General features: G+C 40.3%; 1 pseudogene; it reads left to right on the top strand.

Annotated features, from left to right (window-relative positions):
- The first annotated feature begins 208 nt into the window (after positions 1-208).
- Positions 209-899, top strand: LOC124511328 (60S ribosomal protein L31-like; annotated as a pseudogene).
- The last annotated feature ends 7,010 nt before the right edge of the window (positions 900-7,909 follow it).

Genomic DNA, 7,909 nt, shown 5'->3' on the forward strand with positions numbered 1-7,909 from the left:
AGCCCTGCCTCAGGTTCCACACTGACAGCACAGAGCCTGCTCTGGATTCTCTCTCTCCCTCTCTCTCTGCCCCCTCCCACTCACGCTCTCTCTCTCTTCCTCAAAATAAATAAATAAACTTAAAAAAAAAATTGAACACCCCACTTTTAAGCCACTAATGGATCAAAGAAATCAGAAGGGAAATTAGAGCTTTCCGACCCACGCCTGGCAGGATGGCTCCGGCAAAGAAGGGTGGCAAGAAGAAGAAGGGCCGTTCTGCCATCAGCGAGGTAGCGACCAGAGAATACACCATCAACATTCACAAGCGCATCCATGGAGGGGGTTTCAAGAAGCGTGCCCCTCGGGCACTCAAAGAGATCCGGAAATTTGCTATGAAGGAGATGGGAACCCCAGATGTGTGCATTGACACCAGGCTCAACAAAGCTGTCTGGGCCAAAGGGATAAGGAATGTTCCATACCGTATCCATGTGCGGTCGTCCAGAAAAACGTAACAAAAGGATGAGGATTCACCAAACAATCTCTGTACGTTGGTTACCTATGTACTTGTCACCACTTTCAAAAATCTACAGACTGTTGGGGCGCCTGGGTGGCTCAGTCGGTTAAGCGTCCGACTTCAGCTCAGGTCATGATCTCACGGTCTGTGAGTTCAAGCCCCGCATCGGGCTCTGTGCTGACAGCTCAGAGCCTGGAGCCTGTTTCGGATTCTGTGTCTCCCTCTCTCTCTGACCCTCCCCCATTCATGCTCTGTCTCTCTCTGTCTCAAAAATAAATAAATGTTAAAAAAAAATTAAAAAAATAAAAATAAAAAAAATAAAAAAATCTACAGACTGTTAATGTGGATGAGAACTAATTGCTGGTTGTCAAATAAAGGTATAAAACTGCAAAAAAAAAAAAAAAAACCAGGGGGGGGATTAGAAATATTTGGAGACAAAAATGAAAATACAACTTGGAAAAACACATAGGACACAGTGAAAGTGGTACAATGGGGGAAATTTATAGCTACAAACACATTTAAAAACAAGAAAAATTTTAAATCTACAACAACCTAACTTTACAACTTGCAGAACTAGAAAAAGAAGAAAGAACTAAACTCAAAGGTAGCAGAAAGAAGGAGATAATAAAGACTAGAGCAGGGGCACCTGGGTGGCTCAGTCAGTTAAGAGTTTGACTTCGGCTCAGGTCATGATCTAACAGTTTGTGGGTTTGAGCCCCGTGTCAGGCTCTGTGCTGACAGCTCAGAGCCCGGAGCCTGCTTTGGATTGTGTGTCTCCCTCTTTCTCTGGCCCTCCCCCACTCACATTCTCTCTCTCTCTCTCTCAAAAATAAACATTTAAAAAAGTAATAAAAATAAAGACTAGAGCAGAGACAAATGAAAGAGATTAGAAAAACAATAGAGAAAACCAATGAAACCAAAAGTTGCTTCTTTGAAAACATTAATGCAATTTAACTAGATAGACTAAGAAGAAAGACTAAAGTTACTAAAATCAGAAAGTGAGGCCATTACTGATTCTACAGAAATAAAAAGAATTATAAGAGAATACTATGAACTGTACGCCAACAAATTAAATATTCTAGATGAAATAGACAAACTCCCAGGAACAAAAATGTACCAAGACTAAATCACAGAAAATCTGAATAGACCTATAACTAGTAAGGAAATTGAGTCAGTAATCAAAAAAAAAATCTCCTAAAAAGAAAAGCCCTGGGTCTCATGGTTTCACTGGTGAATTCTACCACGTATTTACCAATCCTCAAACTTTTCCAAAACATTGAAGAAGAGGAAACACTTCCTAACTCATTCTATGAGGCCAACATTACCCTGATGCCAAAGCCAGACATTACAAGAATAGAAAATTACCTATCAATAGCCACTATGAACATTGATAAAATCTTCAAAATATTAGTAAACTGAATTCAGCAGCAGAGTAAAAGGATTATACATTATGACCAAGGAGAATCGATTCCCTTAATGCAAGGATGGTTTGATATAAAAAAACTGATTGATATAATATGCCACATCAACAGAATGAAGGGGGGAAAAACTGATCATCTCAATTGATGCAGAGAAAGGATTTGACAAAATTCGACACCCTTTTATGATAAAAACACCCAACAAACTAGTAATAGTTTCCTACTTCCTCAAAATGATAAAAGCCGTATATAAAAATGCCACAAAGACTATCATACTTAGCGGCAAAAAACTGAAAGCTTTTCCTCTAAGATGAGGAACAAGGCAAGAAGGCCCACTTTCACCACTTCTGTTCAACACAGTACTCAAAGTTCTAGCCAGAGGGGCGCCTGGGTGGCGCAGTCGGTTAAGCGTCCGACTTTGGCCAGGTCACGATCTCGCGGTCCGTGAGTTCGAGCCCCGTGTCGGGCTTTGGGCTGATGGCTCAGAGCCTGGAGCCTGTTTCTGATTCTGTGTCTCCCTCTCTCTCTGCCCCTCCCCCGTTCATGCTCTGTTTCTCTCTGTCCCAAAAATAAATAAACGTTGAAAAAAACAATTTAAAATAAACAAAGTTCTAGCCAGAGCAATTAGGACACAAAAAGAAATAAAAGGCATCCAAACTGGAAAGGAAGAAGTAAAATAATCTCCGTTTGCAGATGATTTGAAAAAAACCCTAAAGGCCCCACATGCACAGACCAAAAACAAACAACAACAACAACAAAAAACTATTAGAACCAATAAATGAATCAGAAAAGCAGCAGGATACAAAGCCAACACACAAAAATCAGTTGCATTCACAGGAACAATGAACAATCTGCAAAGGAAATTATAAAAACAATTCCATTTACAATAGCATCAAAAAGAATAAAATGCTTGGGAATTAATTTAACCAAGGAGGTGAAAGACCTGTACAACTACAAAACACTGCTGAAAGAAATTAAAGGAGACCTAAATAAATGGGAACATATCCCACGTTCATGGATTAGAAGATTTAATACTGTTAAAATGTCAATACTGCCCAAAGCAATCTAAGAGTCAATGCAATCCCTATCAAAATCCCAACAGTTTTTGCAGAAATAGAAAACCTCATCCTAAGATTCACATGGAATATCAAGACTCCAAAAAGCCAGAAAAATCTCAAAAAAGGACGAAACTGGAGGATTCACACTTCCTGATTTCAAATCCAACTACAAAGCTACAGTAATCAAAACAGCGTGTATTGACATAAAAATAAACAGACCAATGAAACGGAAAGCTCAGAAATAAATCCTCACACATATGTTCCAATGATTTTTGACAAGGGTGCTAAGACCATTCAACAGGGAAAAGACAGTCTTCTTAAGAAATGGTGTCAGGGAAAGTAGATGTCCACATGCAAAAGGATGAAGTTAGACCCTTAACGAACATCATATACTGAAACTAACTCAAAACAGGGGACCTGGCCGGCTCAGTTGGTGATCTCGGGGTTGTGAGTTTGAGCCCACGGTGGGTGTAGAGATTGCTTAAAAAATAAAATCTTAAAAAAAATGACCTCAAAATGGACCAAGGACCTAAATGTAACACAATAAAGACTAAAACAATAAAACTCTTTAAAAAATAGTATAAAAGCTTCACAACATTGGATTCGGTAATGATTTTTCGGATATGACACCCAAGGCACAGGTAACGACAACAAAAACAGCCGAATTGGATTTCATAAAAATTAAAAAATTTTGTGCATCAGAAGACACTATCAACAGAGTAAAAAGGCAACTCACAGAATGGAAGAAAATATTTGCAAATCATGTATCTCGTCAGAGATTTATATCCAGAGTATATAAAGAACTCCTAACACTCAACAACAAATAAACAACCTGATTCAAAAATGGGTTAAAGACTTGAATAAACATGTGTTCAAAGAGGATACACAAATGGCCAACAAGCCATGAAAAGAGTCTCAACATCACTAATCATCAGGGAAATGCAAATCACAACCACAGTGAGATACCACCTCATGCCCATTAGGATGGGTACTCCTAAAAAAAACAAAAAACAATTAGTGTTGGCCAGGATGTGTTAAAATTAGGACCCTGGTGCACTACTGGAAGGTATGTAAAATGGTACAGTCCCCAACGGAAAACAATATTCAGTTCCTCAAAAAAAATCTAAGTAGAATTACCATATGATCCAGCCATTCAACTTCTGGGTATACACCCAAAGGCTCAAACGCAGGATCCCAAAGAACTATCTGTACATTCACGTTCACAGCAGCAGCATCCATAACAGCTAAAACATGGAAGAAACCCACATGATCGATAGATGAACAGATAAGCACAATCTGGTCTATACATGCGATGGAATATTATTGGGCCGTTAAAAGGAAGGAAATTCTGCAATATGCTACAACTTGGATGAACCTTGAAGACATCATGCTAAATGGAATAAGCCAGTCACAAAAAAACCCAAAACAAATGCCATATGATTCCACTTATATCAGGTGCGTGGAGTAGTCAAAGTCATAAAAAACAAAGTATGATGCTGGCTGCCAGGGAGAGGGGGTGGTGAAAAGAGAATGCGGAGTTTTATTCAATGGGTATGGAGTCAGTTCTTCAAGATGAAAAGAGTTCTGAATTCTCACAGGCTCCTTGGTGACCCCGAGATAACCCCATATAAGAATCCCAGAAGAAATAAGCAAATCTCAGAAGACTGTTTCCGTTTACCACAAGTATTTACCGCATTATCTAACCATACGCAAGTTATTGGATTAAAAAAGCACAACGTGGTACAGCAGATTAAAGCAGGGATGTAATTAATGATGAAAGCTGCCAGTAGCCTTCAGCTGTTCTTGGATGTTCGTAACTCTGGCTCTGACCGTAAGAGGTGGATTCCTTTTAAGTCTAGAATGATCAGAACTCGCAGGCACATGTTCAGTGGAGACAGGCAATAACTTATATTCGGTCAGCTGCTCTTTCCCTAAAGAATTGTGGAGTGTTTCAGAAATGTACTTGCAAGGTTACAGTTAGCGAGGCAAAATATCCTAAGAACGTGGCTGTCTTTACCAAATCAACGAAACAGTATAACCTGAAAGTCAGCATGGTCAGAGAAAGACTAAGAATTGTGTAAAATAACCCAGGAATTTAGAGGGTAGGTACACAGCCCACATGATGCACTTTCTCTAGAGGTATCCCCCACCAGCTAAAAAAAAAAAAAAAAAAAAAAAAGAGTTAGATTGTTTTTTAGGGGCACCTGAGTGGCTCAGTCAGTTGAGCGTCTGACTCTTGATTTTGGCTCAGGTCATGATCCCAGGGTTGTGGGATCGAGCCCTGTGTCAGTCTCTGCACTGAGCATGGAGCCTGCCTGAGATTCTCTTTCTCCCTCTGCCCTCTCCCCCTCATGCTCTCTCCCTAAAATAAAAAATAATAAAAATTAAAATTAAAAAGTTTTTTAATTATAAAGGTATTAAGTTCATTGAACAAAAAGCAAATAAAAACTGAAAAAAAAAACAGCAAAAGTTCCCCATTTATCCTTATTAGCTAAATTTTAAGTTTGACCTTTAATATACTTTTAGAAATATTATATAGTTAAAATATAAATAGAATATTATATATACTACAAATCCTGCCTCTACACCCCCTCCCATTTACCATAAATAGGACATCTGTATTCCAAGCTAGTCCTTTTGGGGTTTGGATGGGGTTGTTTTTACCTTTATCTATTAGAGAGAGCAGGAGAGGGGCAGAAAGAAAGAGACAGAGAGAGCCTCCACCTGTCAGCACAGAGCCCGACGTAGGACTTGATCACACGAACCATGAGATCATGACCTGAGCTGAAATCAAGAGTAGGATGCTTAACAGACTGAGCCACCCACGAGGTACCCCAGGTTTGGGGTTTAAGATTTTGTTTTAAACGACAAAAGACAGCCTTTTGAAAAACCAATATAATACAATTACATATAAGGAAAAGATTTCTAATTCTTTCTACCCTGTGATTGTCAAATTTTGTGTCAACTTGGCTAGGCTATGGTGTCGTCGTATGGGAAACACTAGATGTCGCTGCGAAGGTATTTCGTAGATGTGAATACAGGCCACAATCAGTTTAAGATTACATTCCATAAAATGGTGGGCCCCATCCAATCAGTTAAAGGCTTCAAGAGGAACAAACTGAGGATTTCTGAAGAAGGAATTCTGCTTCAAGACTGTAACAGAAATCCTGCCCGGGTTTTTGGTCTACTGGCCTGCCCTCCCACCTTGACAGATTTTAGACTTGCCGATTCCCCACAACTGCATGAGCCTATCTCTTAAAATAAATTATTTATGTACACACACACACACACACACACACACACACACCTTATTGGTTCTGTTTCTCTGGAGAACTCTAATACACACTCTTTAAATCCATTCCCTACATACATAAGTTTGCTTTTCCCTAAGAAATGAGTTCATGGTATAAATAGGCATCTGCATCGTAATTTCTTCGTACTTAATAACAGATCATGGACATCCTTCCAAGTCACCAGGCTGAGATCCAACTCATTCTTCTCAAGAGCCACATAGTAAGCCATTACAAGGCTTATTATTTAAGCAGGAGCATATATACATACAGGAAGTGTGCAGGGTTTTGCTTTTCATTCCATTATTTGCATCAAGCTTTCAAGAAACCTATTTATACATACTGCCCTTGTCTCGTATTCCTGTTTTGCTTCAGGATGGATCTAGTAATAATCTACCAAAAATTTAGCCTTAGATTTTCCCAGCTGCTAGTTTAGAAATATATACCCTGGATTAAAAGCCAAATGTGTCTTAATAGGTGCATGTGAGGGGTCTACTGTCCACGGACACTGGAGAAACACCAGCAGCCAGTGCTTCTCACTAGCCTTCATATGAAGTTCAACCATGTACATCACTGAAACTCAGGTACAGAGAACTGAGAGGGGCGCCTGTCCGACTTTGGCTCAGGTCATGATCTCACGGTTCATGAGTTCGAGCCCCGCGCGTCGGGCTCTGGGCTGACAGCTCGGAGCCTGGAGCCAGCTTCGGATTCTGTGTCTCCCTCTGTCTGCCCCTCCGCTGCTTGCACTCTGTCTCTTGCACGGTCTCAAAAATAAATAAACGCTAAAAAAAAAAATTTTTTTTTAAAAAGCGAACTGAGAAAGTTCCCTGTCTTCCACATTCTATTTTTTCACTAAACCACCATTATTTAATTCAAATGTTAATAAGACAAGCACCTAGACAAATATATATATATTTTATAATTTCACGGATGAGTTGTCGTTTTTTTTACCGTTTATTTAGTTTTGAGGAAGAGACAGAGAGACAGAGCGTGAGCAGGGGAGGAGCAGAGAGAGAGGGAGACACAGAATCCAAAGCAGGCTCCAGGCTCTGTGCTGTCAGCACAGAACCCACGAACCGCAAGATCATGACCTGAGCTGAAGTTGGACGCTCAACCGATTGAGACACCCAGGCGCCCCATGGATGAGTTTATCTTTTAATTTAATTTTTATTTTTGCTTAAGTAAGCTTTATGCCCAAGGTGGGACCTGAACTCCCAACCCTGAGATAGTCGCTTGTTCCCCTGACTGATCCAGCCAGGCGCCCCCCAAATATTCTTTTTTTAATGTTTACTTATTTTGAGAGAGAGAGAGAGAGAGAGAGCACAAGTGGAGGGAAGAGCATAGAGAGAGGAGGGAGAGAATACCAAGCAGGCTCTACGCTGTTAGCACGGAGCCTGATGTGGAACTCAATCCCACGAACCATGAGATCATGACCTGAGCGGAAATCAAGAGTCAGATATTCAACCGACTGAGCCACCCAGGCACCCCCCACCCCGAAAATATTCTTAAGTGAAAAAATTAATGAACTAGGTTTGCATTTCATCCACTGGTTCTTCTATGCCAATCAGAGGTGACTCTGCCTGGTCCACAGTTAACCAAACATCCCAGCTCCTATCTCCAGTCAACACCAAACACAGGAGGGACTGACGG

Source organism: Lynx rufus, unplaced genomic scaffold (genome assembly GCF_022079265.1).
Source record: "Lynx rufus isolate CCGP_SWC_20201006 ecotype Redwood Valley unplaced genomic scaffold, mLynRuf1.p SCAF_1, whole genome shotgun sequence".
NCBI lineage: Eukaryota > Metazoa > Chordata > Mammalia > Carnivora > Felidae > Lynx > Lynx rufus.